Genomic DNA, 22,661 nt, shown 5'->3' on the forward strand with positions numbered 1-22,661 from the left:
CATTTTGGAAAGAAGACACCCCAAGGTATTCCGTGAGGGGCATGGCAAGTTCCTAGAATTTTTTATTTTTTGTCACAAGTTAGTGGAAAATGATGATTTTTTTTTTTTTTTTTTTTTTTCATACAAAGTCTCCTATTCCACTAACTTGTGACAAAAAAAAAAAATTTCCATGAACTCACTATGCCCATCAGCGAATACCTTGGGGTCTCTTCTTTCCAAAATGGGGTCACTTGTAGGGTAGTTATACTGCCCTGGCATTCTAGGGGCCCAAATGTGTGGTAAGGAGTTTGAAATCAAATTCAGTAAAAAATGACCTGTGAAATCCGAAAGGTGCTCTTTGGAATATGGGCCCCTTTGCCCACCTAGGCTGCAAAAAAGTGTCACACATCTGGTATCTCCGTACTCAGGAGAAGGTGGGGAATGTGTTTTGGGGTGTCATTTTATATATACCCATGCTGGGTGAGAGAAATATCTTGGCAAAAGACAACTTTTCCCATTTTTTTATACAAAGTTGTCATTTGACCAAGATATTTATCTCACCCAGCATGGGTATATGTAAAAAGACACCCCAAAACACATTCCTCAACTTCTCCTAAGTACGGGGATACCAGATGTGTGACACTTTTTTGCAGCCTAGGTGGGCAAAGGGGCCCATATTCCAAAGAGCACCTTTCGGATTTCACTCGTCATTTTTTACTGAATTTGATTTCAAACTCTTTACCACACATTTGGGCCCCTAGAATGCCAGGGCAGTATAACTACCCCACAAGTGACCCCATTTTGGAAAGAAGAGACCCCAAGGTATTCGCTGATGGGCATAGTGAGTTCATAGAACTTTTTATTTTTTGTCACAAGTTAGTGGAATATGAGACTTTGTAAGAAAAAAAAAATAAAAAAAAAAATCATCATTTTCCGCTAACTTGTGACAAAAAATAAAAAGTTCTATGAACTCACTATGCCCATCAGCGAATACCTTAGGGTGTGTACTTTCAGAAATGGGGTGATTTGTGGGGTGTTTGTACTGTCTGGGCATTGTAGAACCTCAGGAAACATGACAGGTGCTCAGAAAGTCAGAGCTGCTTCAAAAAGCGGAAATTCACATTTTTGTACCATAGTTTGTAAACGCTATAACTTTTACCCAAACCATTTTTTTTTTACCCAAACATTTTTTTTTTATCAAAGACATGTAGAACTATAAATTTAGAGCAAAATTTCTATATGGATGTCGTTTTTTTTTGCAAAATTTTACAACTGAAAGTGAAAAATGTCATTTTTTTGCAAAAAAATCGTTAAATTTCGATTAATAACAAAAAAAGTAAAAATGTCAGCAGCAATGAAATACCACCAAATGAAAGCTCTATTAGTGAGAAGAAAAGGAGGTAAAATTCATTTGGGTGGTAAGTTGCATGACCGAGCAATAAACGGTGAAAATAGTGTAGGTCAGAAGTGTAAAAAGTGGCCTGGTCTTTCAGGGTGTTTAAGCACTGGGGGCTGAGGTGGTTAAAGAACTGGTTTTAGACAAAGACTGGTGGACCATCTATGCTGGATTGGATGTAGAGTTCTGAAAAAAGATGGGAGACGTAAGTGTTTAAACAGACCTGTCAGGAGAGGTGACGGGTCCTCTGGCTGGGATTCTGCCTACAAGACTTGTTGTTTTCCAGCTTCTACCACTATTTTTTACAGTGCTGTACATGCAAAAAAGTAGGGTCCTCTGCATGTGAACTTCTGGACTGGGTCACCCCCCAGGCCACAGCGGTGACATGTCCCCAAGCATTATGTCGCTGCTTGGTCACCTTCTGTTTGTGGACAGGTGACCGCTGGGGGCTGGACCCCCGGAGCTGAAACGGAACGGTAGGAAGCAGATGAGCGCCTTTTATATATTATGTACAGTGCTGTCCAGCGCCTAGATAAGTGTGGTAGAAGCTGGACAGCTCCTGAAAGGCTGCGTTTCCACAGGATTTTGATGCAGTTTTTAAAGAGTGGAATTTATCATTCTCCTTATGCCAATTTTCTGGTGTAAAAAATAGTCACAAAACCTGTTTTTGTGACTTAAGTGCAATTGTGACATTTTTAGTTCCACCTAGCATTTTTTCATGGCCTTTGCCAGTGTTTGAAAAAGGGGCGTGGTGAGGGTGGGCGGAGCCATCGGCCCTGGAACATGTATCCCTATTGATGCCAGAAACTGGTGTGAATAACGACTGACGTGTATGCCAGCTATGAGCTGGAGTGGTTTTCAGTCTGGCACATGGACTGCTGGAGTAGGCATTTAATTCATGAAGAGACCTATGCCTCGTCATAAATTAAATACCTGCTTGGCAGCACAGGGCCCGTCAAGACCAGCGCAGCACATACTGGTCTTGATGAATCAGGGCCTTAGTCTTAGGGAAATATCACACTTGCGTTTTTTTCTTTTCCGGCACTGAGTTCCGTCCTAGGGGCTCTATACCGTAAAAGAACTGATCAGTTTTATCCTAATGCATTCTGAATGGAGAGAAATCCGTTCAGGATGCATCAGGATGTCTTCAGTTCAGTCTTTTTGACTGATCAGGATGGAGATAATGCTGCAGCATGCTACGGTTTTATCTCCGGACAAAAAAAACTTAACACTTGCCTGAACACTTTTTTTTCCCCATAGGAATGTATTAGTGCCGGAATCGGCATTAAAAATGCCGCAATGCCGGACCCGTCCTAACGGTCTGCGCATGCGCAGACCTTTTTAAGAATGTGAAAAAAAAATAGAAACTGATCAGTTCTTGCAATGCATTTGTCAGACGGATCCGCATCCAGATCAGTCTACAAATGCTTTCCGTTTGCATGCAGATTTCCGGATCACTCTGCCGCAAGTGTGAAAGTAGCCTTACATTTACACTGCATTAAAAAAAACTGAACGTGTGGACCCGGACTTAGGCCAATTTCACACAAGCAATTTCGGTTAGAGAAACGTACTCTGTGTTATGACCACTTTTCCAGTGCTACATTCTGCTTCTCTGAACCAAACTCACAGCATCATAATGACTTAAGATACTGTAAGCTCAAGTTAGAGGAGAAGTGTTCAGTCCAGGAAATGCCGCATGTATCCTGGACCGAACACACTTTTGTGAAACTGGCCTAAAAGGGAGTCACCAGATTTTCACTTATTAAAGGAGTTCTCTGGGAATGATTTCAAATTGTCCTGTCGTAGAATGTGAACAGCAAAAAAGGTCCCAGCAGACGTTCTAGTTTTCAATCAGTTATATTCTTTTATTGTGACTACAAAGGAATAACAGGACGCGTTTCGTCCCGTCCAGCCTTTCTCAACTGCATGATGACACTGAAAACCTGCTTACATTTATAGGTGCAGGATCACCTGGTCATGACGTCATCAACTGATTGAACAAACAGGAAATGACATATATAACATAACAGTGTCCATTCTTGTTTCAAATCGTGTTATTCTGCAGGCCCAAAAACCTTCGGCTTTCAGCGAGGTATTGCAGCCTGTGAACAAAACACTCCAAATTATAAACTATTAAAAACACATAATCTCATAATCCCTATTCATCCCCCTGGGTTGTAGAGTATCCAATGCGTGGATCCAATATGCCTCCCTTCTAAGTAGTAATTTTTTCTAATCGCCTCCCCTTCTCGGTTGATAAACCTGCTCTATAATTTGGGATTTTAGCTGTGAGATGGAATGGTTACATTTGTCAAAGTGGAACGGTACAGGGAGCAATAACTTCTTATTCCGTATAGTGGACCTGTGTTTACCAATGTGGTCCCTCACTGTCTGCATGGTCTCCCCCACATACAGTAGGCCGCAGGGACATCACGTTTGTTGTATCACAGGTATAATAGCCCTTGATCATATACGGTTTTCCAGTGTGTGGATGGTAGAAAAAAACTGTCCCTTTTGAACATTGGTGCATTGCGTGCAATGAAGGCAGGGGTATGTACCAGGCTTTTGATTTATGAGAGTTCTTTGTATCTGTCCCCCTCCAGTGCTCCCTAGATCAGCCCGGACTAGTTGGTCTCTCAAATTTGTACTACGTTTATTGCAAATCAAAGGCATGCTTTTAAACTCCTCCACTGTTGGATAAGATTTTGCCAAAATGTGCCAATGTTTCCGCACCACATTGTCAAAATGGTGAATAAAAGGATGGAATCTGTGTACAAAAGCCACACGGTTACTATTATTTCTGTCTCCCACTGTTCTCTATAGCCTCTATCCACACATCTAGATGTCATCTCTTCTATCCTATTACATTGTTTCTCAGGGTCTGTCACAATCTTCTTGACCCGCATGTACTGGGATTTGGGAATAGCTTTCTTAAGTGCTGGAGGATGGGAGCTCTGAAAATGTAAAAAACTATTTTTAACCGTTTCTTTTCTGTATAGGTCTCAGGGCTCCAGATGGCGACCAAAATGGTCGCCAATGCGACTTAGAATTTACAAATGGTGACAAGACTTTTTAGTCTTGTTGCCATTTGCGACTAGACCCTCCGCGGCAGCTCTGCTCAATACAGCGGCGGGCACAGGAGCTGATAGTTCTCTGCCCCGCCGCCGATGTTCTTCTCAGCAGCGCAGTGGAGGAGTCTCTCCCTCCCCCTGTGCTGCCGCCGCCAATAAGAAAAGAGACAGGAGGAGGGGAGGGGCTGTGGCCACTGCGCCACCAATGAAGATAACTGAGCTGTTAATACAAATACAGGAGGCGGGTGCCGGAATCAAATAGCCGGCACCCGACCTCTATGACAGGGAGCGGTACCTGAAGAGTTAACTGCCGCAGATCGCAGCTCCCTGTCATAGAGGTCGGGTGTCGGCTATTTGATTCCGGCACCCGCCTCCTGTATTTGTATTAACAGCTCAGTTATCTTCATTGGTGGCGCAGTGGGAAGTGCCAATGAGGGTTAAAAAATAAAAAAAATATGAACTCACCTCCTCCAATTGATCGCGTAGCTGCCGGTCTCTTCAGGACCTGTGGTGACGTCACTGAGCTCATCACATGGTCCATTACCATGGTGATGGATCATGTGATGAGCACAGTGATGTCACCACAGGTCCTTTGACAGGTCCTGAAGAAAGAACAGGAGACCGGCTGCTACGCGATCAATTGGAGGAGGTGAGTTCATTATTTTTTTATTTTTTAACCCTCATTGGCACTGCCCACTGCGCCACCAATGTTTATTATACTGGGGTGTTGAGGGGGGGGGGGGGGGGGGGGGGTGAATAGACTTGCTTGCGGATGCTTGCGATTTTCACGTAGCCCCATTAACTTCTATGGGGCCTGCGTTGTGTGAAAAACGCACAACATAGAGCATGCTGCTATTTTCACGCAACACACAAGTGATGCGTGAAAATCACCGCTCATGTGCACAACCCCATTGGGTCCGGATTCAGTTCGGGTGCATTCCGGTATTTTGAATGCCGGATCCGGCACTAATACATTCCTATGGGGAAAAATGCCGGATCTGGCATTCAGGCAAATCTTCAGTTTTTTTCGCTGGAGATAAAACCGTAACATTCTGCGGTTTTATCTTTTGCCTGATCAGTCAAAATGACTGAACTGAAGACATCCTGATGCATCCTGAACGGATTGCTCTCCATTCTGAATGCATGGGGATATGCCTGATCAGTTCTTTTCTGGTATAGAGCCCCTGTGACGTAACTCTATGCCGGAAATGAAAAACGCTAGTGTGGAAGTACCCTAAAATATTAAGTTTAAATCCCCCTTTCCCAATTTTACATATAAAATATATAAACAATAAATAAATAAACATAATTACATAGCGCTGCGTCCGAAAAGTCCAAACTATTAAAAAATATCTTTTATGCGGTGAGCATTCGCCATTTTTTAGTCACCCAAAAAATAGGATAGGACTGTTCTATTATGGGCCGAACGTTTCATAAAATGCGAAATGCACGCAGCTTTTTTTTGTGTGTTTTTTTTTTCGTGCGCAGTATTTATGGTGACGACAGCGAATCAAAATTTTGGTATTGAAACAACCCTACGCCGATCTGATCGGCGTAGCGTTGTCACGATACCAAAATTTTGATTCGCTTTCAATTTGTCTCCTAAATTTTTTCAGTTCAGGAGCCAATGGCTACTAGGTATTTTTTTTTTTTTTTGTCTGGAGCACTGGGTCTGTACACAAGTGTCCATCCTCTTCTTCTTCTTTTTTTTTTTTTTTTTTTTTTCATCACCACAGTGTCCAAAAAATGTACAGGATCACGACTATAGGTCAGGGTAAATTGCAACTCAAAATCAATAGTATTTTACATTTTCAGAGCTCCCATCCTCCAGCACTTAAGAAAGCTATTCCCAAATCCCAGTACATGCGGGTCAAGAAGATTGTGACAGACCCTGAGAAACAATGTAATAGGATAGAAGAGATGACATCTAGATGTGTGGATAGAGGCTATAGAGAACAGTGGGAGACAGAAATAATAGTAACCGTGTGGCTTTTGTACACAGATTCCATCCTTTTATTCACCATTTTGACAATGTGGTGCGGAAACATTGGCACATTTTGGCAAAATCTTATCCAACAGTGGAGGAGTTTAAAAGCATGCCTTTGATTTGCAATAAACGTAGTACAAATTTGAGAGACCAACTAGTCCGGGCTGATCTAGGGAGCACTGGAGGGGGACAGATACAGAGAACTCTCATAATTCAAAAACCTGGTACATACCCCTGCCTTCATTGCATGCAATGCACCAATGTTCAAAAGGGCCAGTTTTTTTCTACCATCCACACACTGGAAAACCGTATATGATCAAGGGCTATTATACCTGTGATACAACAAACGTGATGTCCCTGCGGCCTACTGTATGTGGGGGAGACCATGCAGAGAGTGAGGGACCACCGCATTGGTAAACACAGGTCCACTATACGGAATAAGAAGTTATTGCTCCCTGTACCGTTCCACTTTGACAAATGTAACCATTCCATCTCACAGCTAAAATCCCAAATTATAGAGCAAGTTTATCAACCGAGAAGGGGAGGCGATTAGAAAAAATTACTACTTAGAAGGGAGGCATATTGGATCCACGCATTGGATACTCTACAACCCAGGGGGATGAATAGGGATTATGAGATTATGTGTTTTTAATAGTTTTATAATTTGGAGTGTTTTGTTCACAGGCTGCAATACATCGGGGTCCATGCTGAGCAGCCTTGGGGGTCCATTCACGTGTCCGCAAAATGGCTCCGCATCCGTTCCGCAATTTTGCGGAACAGATGCGGACCTATTCATTTTCAATGGGGTCGGAATGTGGTGTCCGCACTTCCGTTCCACAAAAAAATAGAACAAGTCCTATTCTTGTCCGTAATTGCGGACAAGAAAAGGCATTTTCTATGAGAGTACCGTCGATGTGCAGTCCGCAAAATCCGGAACGCACACTGCCGGATGTGTGAATGGACCCTTATAGGAATGATCACCAATATGTAGCATATCCAAGTACCAGAGGCCCTTAACCCCCTTCCCCCTGTAGCGCGTCTATAACCGGGGGAGCAATTCCTCCGCATGCGGTCCGCAGACAAAGGCAATCCCCAGCAAAAAATGCATACAATGGAGGATGCCGGGGTGGACCGCATGCACCACAAGGACATCTTACACAAAATGATAAATTGTGCAGATGCAAAAATATACAAACACAATTCACTGCAAAAAATGCACCAAAATGATACGCAGCTGACAATACCAGCTAATTCCTCAGGCCGATGTTAAAAGCTGAGAACTTTGCCAATGGTGTTGGTTGCTTGCAGCAGAAAATAATCTTTATTCCTTAACAAACTAACCCCTTGCGTCCATGGTGGCGTAATCCAACAGTAGAGTTTTTTTATGTGCTGATATGGGACTGAATTTCGCAGAAGGGAAGGGTGACAGAGAAGGGAGTGGAAAATAGTTAGGACAGGAGGGCTTGGGCACTTACAACGATGAATAACACCGATACCCCCCCCCTTCCCCACTTGGGTTCTCCGGGTTTTTTATATTGATGACCTTTCCTGAGGATAGGTCATCAGTATTTTAAAACCCCTTTAAGAGGAAGCTGGATTTGGGTGTTGGCCTTAAAATATTATTCCTTAAAAACGACGTCTGATAACTCTCATGCTCTCTACCTGTAAAACTGCATAAGCGTTGTCCCTCACGGTATAGAGAAGACATAACTTGTATCAGATTGTAGTATTTTATTGTTGGTTTGAAATCAATACCTGAAAGGACATGGCTGATGGATGGATGGTGATATTTGCAGTGTTTCATTAAAAAAAAATTATACCTTTTTTTTTTTTTTTTTTTTTTTTTTTTCTTTTTAGTCGAAACCTTTTATCAACGTTGCCAAAATATCTCTTCGATTTGCCGCTTAAAGTTTTGGTTGTGAGTAATAATAAACTAGTGTCTATTCCTGAAGAGATTGGAAAATTAAAGGAATTAATGGAACTGGTATGTAAACTTCCAGCTTTATTATATTTATTTTTTCTTTAATTTTTTTTGTTGGCTGACATTCTTTCCCATTTTATTCTAGGATGTCAGTTGCAATGAAATACAAGTTCTTCCAGCACACGTAGGAAAGCTTCATTCTCTTAGGGAACTGAATCTGAGAAGAAATAATCTTCGCGTTCTACCAGATGGTGAGTTTCCACTTGACTGGGACAGAGCAGTTGTAGTTGCACACCGCCCCCGTTCAAGTGAATGTACAAAGGAGCTGTCATTACACAGCTCGCTGCTACAATATGGACGGTGAGCAGGTAAAGTGAAGAGAACACAGCGCTTGCTCAAACAGCTAAATGGCAGAGGTGCTGGGAGTCGGACCCCCACTAATCCGGGAAGGTCATCAATACGGGAAAAGCCGAAAACCCCTTTAACTAGCACTAGCATCATGCTGTACCTGTTGACGCTCAGTTTTAGCACCCTGGCTCTATTCAGTGGTCTTCCGGTACTTCCGTGCACTTAAGCACTCAGTCATGTGCGCTGCTGCAACCAGTGACTGGCCTCAGGGGTGACGAGAGCCATCAGTGATGTGCCATTTGTGGACACGTCATCGCGAAGGCCAGTCAGTGGTGCATGTGACCCCATCTGGAATATCGCTGAGCAAAGTCAGGTAGCCAGAACTGAGTGTTGGGGGAGCCGGTGAGTATGATTGCCTTCTGTCAGCTCACATCCATTTGATAGCAGTCAGCCCCATTTACTTTAATGGGCTGAGCTGCACCTAGGCCATGTGACTGGTAAACGTGACATCTCACGGCCTAGGGAAAGCTGTAAGAAGGCAGTGGTGCTACTTCAAACGGCTGATCAGTGGGGGTCCCGGTTGTCCAGAGGATAGGTCATCAGTAGAAAAGTCTTGGAAAACCCCTTTAAGAAATCTACATATTACCGGAAACAAATATGCAGTGTAAATTGCAACACAATGTCAATGTATGTTGGATATCCACTGCGGATTATAATCTTTGCAGTGCATAAGGTAATGTCTGCGGCAAAATCCTCTTATATTGTTTATTGGTGAAAGTAACAACAAGCTTCCCTTTTATTGTGCTCCTTGGTTGACCACTTTGTGTGCGCTGAGCCTCTCTTGAAAACTTTTTTAGTTTTGTTTTCTAGTCTTTCTGATTAACTTTGAACCAAAGATTTTTAACATTTGTGTTTTTTGTGTTTTCCTCATAGAGTTGTCATCACTTCCATTGGTAAAACTGGACTTTTCATGTAATAAGATTACAGAAATCCCAGTAAGTTACAGGAAGCTACGGCAGCTTGAAGTATTAATATTGGATAATAATCCTATGCAGATACCTCCAGCACAGGTAGGTGGCCGGCTGAATGCAGCAATGAAGGTGCTCAGTCCAGCATTGCCATGTTGTCAGTGACTTTTGTTTGCATTCTCAACGGTGTGGGATTATTTCCTGGCTGAGGTCTCTTGTTGAACTTCTCTGGTGGATAGGGGATTACAGATTAGTGGGGGTTCTACCGCTGGGACCCCCACCGATCATGAGAGCAGGGACCCCGTGGTAAGTCTTTCGGAGTTCCGGAGATAGCCGAGTACAGCACTCGGTCTCTCCAGAACTCCCATAGAATTCAATGGAGCTGCTGCACACATGCCCAACCAACCACTCTGATCATTTTGCAGGGGGAAGGGGGGGGGAGGGGGGCATATGTAATAGTTATGCTCTATCCTTTGGATAGGAGATAACATCACACAACCAGAATACCCCTTTGAGAATTACAGCAGACGTGAAAACGATTGTCCAGGATTTTTTTCCCCTTATTTTAGATCAGGCCATGATATGCAATTTGTGGGGGTATAAATGAATGTTTCAACTTTTTATAATATTATTATTATTATTATTATTATTATTATGCTGTTCTTTTCTTTTGCTAGGATTTGACTTTTACTTGATCATTCTCATGGAATCTCGAGAATAAAGGGGTTGCTTCAGCACTGCATGCCCTTCACAGATTTTCCCTGCACAGGCGGATGGCAGGGAATGCCGCCGTATAGAGAAAACGTAGATGTTGCAGCACAAATTTAATGCTGCAACCCCTTCCAGAGGTTCGACCTCAGCAATCATAGTGACTGCCTATCCTGTCAATATATCATTAGTATATAAGGTGGAAATAACCCTGTAAAATATTTTTCTCCCTTTTTAGGACCTAAGTTTTAGAGGAGAAAAAAAGAAATAAAAATATATATATATAATTATTTTTTTTTGATCAGACCCCAATGTTAATCACACCTCAGCTCATAATGGAAGTGCTCATAAGTATTCGCCGTATAAGATGCACTACCATTTACCTCTCTTTTTTGGGGGAAAAGGTTCGTCTTTTATAGGGGGAAAAATACAGTATACAGGGAAGAACCACCTGAACCTGCAATATCCAGAGGATAGATCAACAGGTTAAAAGAACTGCAGACCCCTGTAACAGTGACCCTCTGGTATTTCAGAGCATTTAATAATCTGCTTCTGTTTTTTTTCTCTTTTGTACCGATACAGATTTGCCTAAAGGGGAAAGTTCACATATTTAAGTTTCTGAACATTCACGCCTGCTGCCGGACAGAGAAAAAGCCGGACTCTCTCGACTTGCCCTCACTAGTCAAAAGACTCCCTTCTCAGCCTTTCACTGACAGGTATTTTGTCATCACTCACACAGTTTTTTCTTTTCTGTGATGCTCAACTAAAACAACATTACTTACCAAGGCAAATAACTTCCTAATAAAAAATGCAGCAGTTACTGCTGAATGTCCATACTGCCCGCCACCGACATAACCTGGGAGAATGGCACTGGTTGCGGTGTGACTTTTTGCCACGTTGCAGTTCAAAGTCAGACCTTTTGCAGGGTACCCTTGATGGTTTCATGCCGTGCATTTTGCTGGTCTGCATTCTGAGAGATGCAGTGTGTACATGAAACCTCATTGGCATATCATGACTTGTTCTAATGTCACCGAATTGACTATTAGAAGAAGAAAAATATCACTTGTGAGTGAAACTCATTTGCTTTTTTTTTTTTTTCACTATGTGGTTTTCCATAGAAGTAGCAAAACCCTCAAGTATCAGAATGTTTTTGGTGTTGCTGCTCCGTGCCCCATCTGTTTTATGTGCAAGGCCTTAGGCACCTGTGAAAACATTACCTTGGATTTGAACCAGGAACCCCTATATTATGGACTGTGCTACATTAAGGCCCCTTGCAGACGAGCATTTGTCACGCTGCGAGTCAGCAGCGCAGCTCTCGGCCTGACCTCCTAGCACTGAGGGGGTCACATAGCATAAGGGTCCATTCACACATCCGTGTGTGTTTTGTGGATCCGCGGATCCGCAAAACACGGACAGCGGCAATGTGCGTTCCGCATTTTGCGGACCGCACATTGCCGGCACTAAGAGAATATGCCTATTCTTGTCCGCTATTGCGGACAAGAATAGGACATGTTCTATTTTTTTCAGGATCGGAAGTGCGGGTCCGCAATTCCGGATCGGGGCCGCACGTTGGGCGGCCCCATAGAAATGAATGGAATTGCGGATGTGTGAATGGAGCCTTATATTGATTTATGATGCCATGTAACCCTTACAGTTCTGGAATGTATTGGAGAACGCTGACATAATGCTACCTGTGTTATCCAATACATTCCAGAACTGTAAGGGTTACATAGCATCATAAATCAATATAATGCTATCTGACAGTGCTGAGAGGTCAGGCTGGCAGCTGTGCTGTGGACGCAGCGTGACACACGCTAGTCTTCAAGGGGCCTGAAGGGCTTGTTCCAAGATTTAGGGTCTGACTACACCTCGACATAACATAATATAATGTATTGTGCGTTGTGTTTACGCATTTCGACTACTTTGGTTGTCCCTAGTCATAATTAATCTCCTAATCTTCATTCCCCCCCTCCCCTAATTTGTCTTATAATGCTGTTAAAACTGACATCTTTTGTGTGTCCCAAATGCTCAGCTGTGTGCCCCCCCCCCCCCCCCCCCCCCCCCCCCCCCTCCTCACTATCCTGTTTCTGGCTGTAAGGGTACGTTTTTCTTTTCTGGTATTGAGTTCCGTCATGTGCTCAATACCGGAAAATAACTGATCAGTTTTATTCTAATGCATTCTGAATGGCGAGCAATCCGTTCAGTATGCATCAGGAGGCATCAATTCAGTCCCTCTTAAGTTTTTTTGGCCGGAGAAAATACCACAGCATGCTATATTGTTCTCTCCGGCCAAAAATCCTGAACACTTTCCGGAATGCCGGATCCGGCATTAATTTCCATTCAAATGTATTAAAGGGTTTCTATCACTTCGTATGACATAATTAGCTCTCAGACACTAGCGATCCGCTAGTGTCTGCTCTGGCCAACCATCCTAATATAAGAGCTTTTGGGGCAGCCGTTTTGCTAAAAAAAGAACTTTTATAAATATGCTAATGAGCCTCTAGGTGCTATGTGGGCGTCATTAGCGCCAAGAGGCTCCGTCTACCTTCATAAATAGCCACCGCCCAGCGCGTCCCTCCAGCCCGCCCATCTCCTGCTGAATGCGATCCTCCGTGTGACGCAACGGACGAATTCTCGCGCATGCGCCGTGCGCGGCTGTATTCGACGCATGCGCAGTGAATGTCTGACCGCTTCCCTGCTCAGACATCTCCACTGCGCCTGCGCCGATGACGTCATAGTGCTCCAAGGAACAGGCGCAGTGGAGATGTCTGAGCAGGGAAGCGGTCAGACATTCACTGCGCATGCGCCGAATACAGCCGCGCACGGCGCATGCGCGAGAATTCGTCCGTTGCGTCACACGGAGGATCACATTCAGCAGGAGATGGGCGGGCTGGAGGGACGCGCTGGGCGGTGGCTGTGTATGAAGGTAGACCGAGCCTCTAGGTGCTAATGACGCCCACATAGCACCTAGAGGCTCATTAGCATATTTATAAAAGTTATTTTTTTTAGCAAAACGGCTGCCCCAAAAGCTCTTATATTAGGATGGTTGGCCAGAGCAGACACTAGCGTATTGCTAGTGTCTGACAGCTAATTATGTCATACGAAGTGATAGAAACCCTTTAAGGCCGGATCCAGTACTAAGTGTTACGGAAAACCAGCTCCAGACCTTTAAAAATGTGGGGAAAAAAATACAAGATCCGTTTTTCCGGATGATAACCAGAAAGATAGATCCGGTGTTGCAATGCATTTGTCAGATGGATCCACATCCGGATTAGTCTCACAATGCATCTGTTTGCGTCCGGATTGCCGGATCTTCTGCCGCATGTGTGAAAGTACCCTAAGACATCGGGTGCAGCCGGAGCCTCTCCCTCTGCTCAGTCTGCAGTAGGACAGAAGGATTAAGTTTTGGCTAAATCCCACCGCCTCTGCAGAATTTTTTTTTTTTTTTACTGGAGCATTCAGAAAAACATTGCTTTGATTTCTAGGTTTAGTGTTCCTGTGAAATCCACATAGAAGATCTCTCAGCAGTGTCTGAATGTAAAATAAATGGTGGTCAAAAGTAAGCTTTCAGGCTTACACAGATCATGTCCGTAAATTATCCAGACATGTACTTTTTTTGAAGGCTCTTATATAGGGGTTTTTCATTTTATTGTACTTTTCGTCTAGTATTGAAGACTTCTACCCAAGTAAAAACCATGGACCTGACTCTGGAATTGGCAGCGACAATGGAGATAAGCGTCTGTCTACAACTGAAGTACGTTGTGCAGTGCACCTCTCTAGTTAGAAGCCGTTTAGCGACACGAATCCACAATCGGTGTCAGGTGGTATCGGCCAATTTGTGAAAGATTTTTATGAGAGTTTCCCGCTTTCCTTGTTTTCTATATACCTCCTGCAGTCCTCTAAAATGAAAGGAGTGACTGGTCGGGCATGCCTGCTGCCGCTCCATTCATTTCTATGGGAATTCAGGAGATGGCAGAGCTCAGGAATTCCCATAGAATTGAATGGAGCATCCGCGTGCATGCCCGACCGGACACTCCGTTAGTTTCAGGGGGTACAGCTTTTGATTTGTGGGGGTCTGTCCCAATGGTAGGATCACCACCAATCGAATAGGGGATAATTTAATGTAACCGAAACACCCCTTTAAGATGTACTTTTCCCTTTTAATATTTTTCTGTCAGTGCGCAGCATATGTAACATAACCTAGGGTTAGATGTGTGCCTCTCCACCCCCAGTCTTCATCTAAGTGACTTTACATTTTTTATGGGTCACAGACTAAGTTGGGTTTGGGTGTATTTCCACCGCATACATCAGACCTATTCATAGGGCCCTATTCACCCATTGTATCCTTTGGTCGTCATCAGGCCGGTTTACTTTATTTGTATGGAATGGCGTTATCTGCACCCCTCAAAAAATAATCTTCTAGGGGCAAGGCTTGACACTGTACGCCTATACAGCCGTATACACTTTGCTATGTAGTTTTCCTAGATAATTAACAGGGCTGACTTGCAGCTTTTCTTTACTTTGCAGTTAGGCTACTTTCACACTAGCATTTTTTGGGGATCCGTCATGGATCTGCAAAAACGCTTCCGTTACAATAATACAACCGCATGCATCCGTCATGAACGGATCCAGTTATATTATGTCTTATATAGCCAAGACGGATCCGTCATGAACACCATTGAAAGTCAATGGGGGACGGATCACTTTTCTATTGTGTCAGAGAAAACGGATCCGTCCCCATTGACTTACATTGTGTGTCAGGACGGATCCATTTGGCTCAGTTTCGTCAAGCGGACACCAAAACGCTGCAGGCAGCCTCCAGAGCGGAATGGAGACTGAACGGAGGCAAACTGATGCATTCTGAGCGGATCCTTTTCTATTCAGTACGCATTAGGGCAAAACTGATCCGTTTTGGACCGCTTGTGAGAGCCCGGAACGGATCTCGCAAATGGAAAGCCAAAACGCCAGTGTGAAAGTAGCCTAAGTCACCAGTCAGTGCAGGACATGTCCTGTAGTTTTTCTGATGGGCAGTGATACTAATTCTAAAGAAGGAAACAACCCAGACTTCTTGTATCTGCTTACATACGTCTTCACAGAAAAGTCTTCCTGAAGTGCAGTATTATTAAAGGGGCTGGTCCGCCAACAGCACTTATCTGTTATCCTCTGGACAGGTGGTCCTAAGAATGCCCCCTGTGTGAACCATCATAGGGTACACAGTGTCCCAGCGACAGATGAGGGGTTTGCATCAATCCAACCAAACCATGCTCGTACACAATAAGCAGAATATATGCCTGCTATACACCTCACAGAATCGGCCACGTGATAACTGTTATTAGTGCTCTTAAACTCCATTTTGGAAACTAGAAGAGATTAAAAACCCATTTGTTCTGTCAGGGAATTGTAATTACGTATTCATGTTTACCCCAGTGTACTGAGTAGTATCTCCCCAGTAGATTAATATGCATATAGTGACCTCTAGTGGTGGCTGGCTTAGAACTACATCCACTTTACACTGCGTGCAGAATTATTAGGCAAATGAGTATTTTGACCACATCATCCTCTTTATGCATGTTGTCTTACTCCAAGCTGTATAGGCTCGAAAGCCTACTACCAATTAAGCATATTAGGTGATGTGCATCTCTGTAATGAGAAGGGGTGTGGTCTAATGACATCAACACCCTATATTAGGTGTGCATAATTTTTAGGCAACTTCCTTTCCTTTGGCAAAATGGGTCAAAAGAAGGACTTGACAGGCTCAGAAAAGTCAAAAATAGTGAGATATCTTGCAGAGGGATGCAGCACTCTTAAAATTGCAAAGCTTCTGAAGCGTGATCATCGAACAATCAAGCGTTTCATTCAAAATAGTCAACAGGGTCGCAAGAAGCGTGTGGAAAAACCAAGGCGCAAAATAACTGCCCATGAACTGAGAAAAGTCAAGCGTGCAGCTGCCAAGATGCCACTTGCCACCAGTTTGGCCATATTTCAGAGCTGCAACATCACTGGAGTGCCCAAAAGCACAAGGTGTGCAATACTCAGAGACATGGCCAAGGTAAGAAAGGCTGAAAGACGACCCCACTGAACAAGACACACAAGCTGAAACGTCAAGACTGGGCCAAGAAATATCTCAAGACTGATTTTTCTAAGGTTTTATGGACTGATGAAATGAGAGTGAGTCTTGATGGGCCAGATGGATAGGCCCGTGGCTGAATTGGTAAAGGGCAGAGAGCTCTAGTCCGACTCAGACGCCAGCAAGGTGGAGGTGGAGTACTGGTTTGGGCTGGTATCATCAAAGATGAGCTTGTGGGGCCTTTTCGGGTTGAGGATGGAGTCAAGCTCAACTCCCAGTCCTACTGCCAGTTTCTGGAAGACACCTTCTTCAAGCAGTGGTACAGGAAGAAGTCTGCATCCTTCAAGAAAAACATGATTTTTATGCAGGACAATGCTCCATCACATGCGTCCAATACTCCACAGCGTGGCTGGCAAGAAAGGGTATAAAAGAAGAAAATCTAATGACATGGCCTCCTTGTTCACCTGATCTGAACCCCATTGAGAACCTGTGGTCCATCATCAAATGTGAGATTTACAAGGAGGGAAAACAGTACACCTCTCTGAACAGTGTCTGGGAGGCTGTGGTTGCTGCTGCACGCAATGTTGATGGTGAACAGATCAAAACACTGACAGAATCCATGGATGGCAGGCTTTTGAGTGTCCTTGCAAAGAAAGGTGGCTATATTGGTCACTGACTTGTTTTTGTTTTGTTTTTGAATGTCAGAAATGTATATTTGTGAATGTTGAGATGTTATATTGGTTTCATTGGTAAAAATAAATAATTGAAATGGGTATATATTTGTTTTTTGTTAAGTTGCCTAATAATTATGCACAGTAATAGTCACCTGCACACACAGATATCCCCCTAAAATAGCTAAAACTAAAAACAAACTAAAAACTACTTCCAAAAATATTCAGCTTTGATATTAATGAGTTTTTTGGGTTCATTGAGAACATGGTTGTTGTTCAATAATAAAATTAATCCTCAAAAATACAACTTGCCTAATAATTCTGCACTCCCTGTATGTATGTATCGTCAGGCTCCGTTATTTCCGTCAGCCCCATAAAAGTGAATGGAGTGGTGGCCACTCTTGCGCTGTGCCCTTCACATGCATGTCAGTGGGGACTTCTGGAAACTGCCGAACACTCCTTGTCCTGCGGCCCGTACGCCTAACCAGAAATCTACTACAGCTCAGAGCTGCTGTCAATTTCTGGCTTCATTTACGCCAGAAAACTGGTGTAGATGAAGATATATTTATTGTGGCGTCTCTGTCCATGCCTTCTTCCCCGCCCTTGCCATGCCCCCTTTTAGAAAAGTGGCATGTACAGGGGGAGATTTTTCAGGCACACAGGCATTATAAATCCCCCCCATATTGCGCATGTCCAGGCACCTCTCAATTCACTGTGTATGGGACTACAGAGAAATCCACTTGGCTGGCTCCTGTGGTCACACACACACACACACACACACACTACCTCACTCATTATACATTCTTCTATATGTTGATCTATACTGTGGATAGAGATAAAGGGGGTCTTTTACTAACCAGAAATATGCTTATGTTAGGTGTATTTTTGGTGCAAATCTGCAACGTTTCCCTGGTCACGCCAGGTCTAAGACCGTGGGCACTGGGCAGGGAAGGGGACAGGTCGGCAGGTCCGTCTCCTTTACAATTTTATGCCCCTGGTTTAGGCGTATAAAATTGGTGTAAATGTAGACAGCTTTCCGTCTTGCGTTTACAAGCGGTGGTGGATCCGCTGAAGTTATGTAGAGGCCGTGGCTTTTACATAACTCCAGCGGATCCACCCTCGGCTATAGGAGATATTAAGACTGGCGTCTAAAACCTCGCTCTTAATAAATGACCCCCAAAGTGTTGCTTGTGAACCAACCCCTTTAGGTGTGAAATAAATTTGATGGAAATACCTGTGACCCTTAATTCTCTCTTGCTGTGCAGCCTTCTGACGACGATACAATCAGCCTTCACTCTCAGGTATCAGAAACAAGAGACCAGGCACTGAAAAATGACAATCATTTACTAGGGAGCAAACTGGACTCTCATAAAGGTAACCTTTTCATGGTGACTGATGTGGGGTAGCCTTTCTGTAAGGAATACGTTCACACATTGCAGTAATACAGTGTACACAAAATGCATTTCTTAAGAACTGCTTCTATGGTAAAAATCCATTGCGTTAAGACGTAAACCATACATGAGAGCGAGTGTGTCGTTCCCCCCCCCCCCCCCCATGATTTTCTCCAGTTTCGTGACCACTCCACAAAAAAAAAGTTATATGAAGGGTGAGATGCAGGGGGAGTTCTGAAATACAAATTTGCAAAGGGAAAGCACATTCTGTGGTTAAAGAAAAAAAAAAAGTGAGATGTCTTTTTAAAATCCTTTTCACAATGATCATTGGTCTCAAGCAGCAAAATATGTGAAACTTTTTTTTTTTTCAGATAAAATAACTAGAATAATCTTTAAAAGGGTTTTCTCATCTCAGACAATGGGGGCATATCGCTAGGATATGCCCCCATTGTCTTATAGGTGCGGGTCCCACCGCTGGGACCCGCACCTATATCGAGAACGGATCCCCGAAAGTGAAGGAGAGCGCACTGCGCATGCGCAGCCGCCCTCCATTCATTTCTATGGGGCCGCCGAAAATAGCAGAGCGCTGGCTCGGCTATTGTCGTCTGCCCCATAGAAATGAATGGGAGCATGGGCTGCGCATGCGCGGCACACTCCCATTCACTTCTATGGGAGAAGCGGGGCTTAGCGCTTGGTAGTGGACAGACCCTGGAAAATCTGGGGTCCTCCAGCCACAGCGCTCCCCGCTCTGTTCTCGATATAGGTGCGCGTCCCAGAGGTGGGACCCGCACCTATCAGACAATGGGGGCATATCCTAGCAATATACCCTCATTGTCTAAGATGGGAATACCCCTTTAAATTATACTTCGATTGCTATTAATTATGTTCTGTTTTTGGAAATGACGCAAAGTGTATGTAGTTTTATAAGGTTAACATTTATTTATTATTTTTTTTTAACTGCACTTGAAAAAAACATTCCAAAACTTATTGTAAGCCAAAATGTGCACAGATGGGAATATTGGTATGTTATGTTTTTTTTTTTTTTGTTTTTTTTTACATTTCTGAAGTTCAGGGGTGTAAAACCAAAAAACATAACCAGAGCTTGTTAAAGGGTACCTATCATTTAGTAAAACTTCTGATGTCGGAAGTTTCGTTGGAGGCCTGGCTACTGAAAACTAGAGATGAGCGAACTTCTGTTTTAAGTTCGGCGTCTAAAGTTCGGCTTCCGGTTAGCGGAGGATCCCGATATGGATTCCGAATTCCGTTGTGGTCCGTGGTAGCGGAATCAATAATGGCCATTATTGATTCCGCTACCACGGACCACAACGGAATTCGGAATCAATATCGGGATCCTCCGCTAACCGGAAGCCGAACTTTAGACGCCGAACTTAAAGGGTTTCTGTCACCCCACAAAACTCTTTTTTTTTTTTTTTGGATAGTTAGATTCCTCATAGCGCGATATAGGAGAATATAATAGTCTTACTTACTTTCATGCGGCCGATTCTTTATAAAACGAAGTTTTATAATATGCAAATCAGGGCTCTACCAGCAAGTAGGGCGTCTACTTGCTGGTAGCCGCAGCAGAAATTCGCCCCCTCGCCGTGTTGATTGACAGGGCCAGCCGTGATCTCCTCCTCTGGCCGGCCCTGTCAGTAATTCAAAAATCGCACGCCTCTGGTCATTCGGCGCAGGCGCTCTGAGATGAGGAGGCTCGTCTCCTCAGCACTCCCTCAGTGCGCCTGCGCCGATGACATCACTGAAAGAGAAGACGTCATCGGCGCAGTCGCACTGAGGGAGTGCTGAGGAGACGAGCCTCCTCATCTCAGAGCGCCTGCGCCGAATGACCGGAGGCGCGCGATTTTTGAATTACTGACAGGGCCGGCCGGAGGAGGAGATCACGGCTGGTCCTGTCAATCAACACGGCGAGGGGGCGGTTTTCTGCTGCGGCTACCAGCAAGTAGACGCCCTACTTGCTGGTAGAGCCCTCATTTACATATTATAAAACTTCGTTTTATAAAGAATCGGCCGCATGAAAGTAAGTAAGAGCAATATATTCTCCTATATCGCACTATGAGGAATCTAACTTTCTCGCCCATATTCCTTGGGGGACACAGGAAACCATGGGTATAGCTCTGCTCCCTAGGAGGCGTGACACTAAGTGAAAGCTGTAAGCCCCTCCTCCATCAGCTATACCCTTCAGCCTGGAGAAGAGACTGCCAGTTTTTGCTTAGTGTCCAAGGAGGCAAGACACCCCCTGCTTATGCAGGGTTGTTTTCCTATAATTTTTTATTTTTTGCGTTATTTGTTGTTTTAATTCGATTTTTTTCTACTTACAGGGACAACAGAGGCGCATTAGACCCCTCTGTTTCTCCCGGGGTTGAGTTGCGCCAGTGCCGGTAATTCCGCACTGCCGCCTCCCCCACAGAAGACAAGGTGGACCAGGGCAGCCTCGCTCCCCTGCGTCCCGCCAGCTCAGGGTCGCCTGCACGCCAAGTCCCTCCCCCGGCTTCCTGCCACTGCGGTGCCAGGAGCTGAAGGGGCGACCCCGCTGGATGGATTGAGGGCGAAGACAGCGTATGGTGAGAGTGGCTGCTCCAGCCTCCCCTTCCTCCCTCCCACCGCTGCTACTCCCCCCCCCCCCCCCCCCCCCTTCCGGGACTTTGTCTTGGGCAAGTCCTTGGCACGGACGCTGCCTTCAGGGGACGGCTGCAGGCAAGGAGGCCGTCTGCCACATCCAGGCGCGGCGGGGGCCGCTTACTTGGCGCGAACGGCGCCATTTCATCTTGGCCGGCACTTCATCACCTTGGGGGTTAAAATCATTTTGCCGCGCGCGCGCGGCTCGGCTTCTCCTTCAGCGCGGCAGAGGGGGGCGGAGCTTCCTACATGCGCTCCGCTACTTCCGGTTTCGTCGGGCTCCACTTCTCATAGTGCTGCGTGGAATCCTCTCTGCCGTCCGATCCTGAAGCCATTCATCTCCGTGCTGCTGCCTCTCCTCCACAGCCTCCTCAGTCTGTTCCCCTTGCTGCTGCCGCTTGCATCATCCGGGTCTGGTAGGACTGTTAACCCCCTCCGTGCCACCAGTACTGTTGCTTGGGTGTAATCCCCGTTCAGCTTTTCTCTGGGGTCTCCCACTTTAAGTGCAACATCTTTTTTCCACCATGTCAGACCCTTCTGCAGCCGCCAAGCCTTGGTACCATGCCTGTACTGCTTGTAGGGAACCCTTTCCCCGGGGGCAGTCTGATCCGCACTGTACTGCATGCCGAGCTCCACTGCAGCCTCAGTCGCCCGCTGTGTCGCTCCCTGCTTCCTCTGACCCGCCTGACTGGGCTAGATCCCTGTCCCAGGCCGTGGAAAGCCTCACGCATGTCGTGGCCCGCCTAATAGACAGGCCGCCTACCCCGCAGGACGCCACTCTTACTGTCGCGCCCTCCGGGTCCACCGCTTCTGCCGCTGCAGCGGGTTCACCCTTTCTTAGTGACCCCTCCCGAGCTAGGCACTCTCAGAAGCGTCTTAGAGTAGAGCGAGCCTCCTCCTCAGAGGCCTCCCTCTCCCCGCCACGCGTGCGCACCCAGACGGGCCTCTTCTCTCCAAAGGATTCGCTCTCTGAAGGTGAATTGGCGGTTTCAGATTTGGAAATGGACTCGGCCCTGCCGTCCAAGCTAGCCTCAGCAATGGGTCAACTCATCTCTGATATTCGTGACACCTTTAAGGTGCAAGATGACCCCCCTAGCTCTGACGCAGCTAGCGTCTCCTTTATCAGACCCAGGCAGGCCTCAAAAGTCTTTCCAATCCACTCTGATTTCTCCTCCGTGGTGTCTAAGGCTTGGGCTCGCCCGGACGCCCGTTTTGTCAACCCCAAGAAGCTGGACATTTGCTATCCTTTTCCAGCCGATGTCGTGGCCACCTGGTCGTCCCCACCCAAGGTGGACCCCCCTGTGGCCCGGCTGTCAAAGAACACGGCCATCCCTGTTCCCGACGGGTCCTCTCTTCAGTCAGCGGAGGACCGTCGCATGGAGACCCTTTCCAAGGGCATTTTTGCTGCCTCCGGTTCTGCTCTCAGACCGGTTTTTGCCTCTGCTTGGGCAGGTAAAGCAATCTCTGCTTGGGGCGCGCAGCTGGAACAGGAGTTGGACTCGGACGTCCCCATCCAGGAC

At 45.3% G+C, this 22,661-nt stretch overlaps 1 pseudogene; it reads left to right on the forward strand.

Annotated features, from left to right (window-relative positions):
• The window catches only part of LOC120978106, a 135,662-nt pseudogene that overhangs the window by 49,156 nt on the left and 63,845 nt on the right, over nucleotides 1-22,661 (forward strand).

Source organism: Bufo bufo, chromosome 8 (assembly GCF_905171765.1).
Source record: "Bufo bufo chromosome 8, aBufBuf1.1, whole genome shotgun sequence".
NCBI lineage: Eukaryota > Metazoa > Chordata > Amphibia > Anura > Bufonidae > Bufo > Bufo bufo.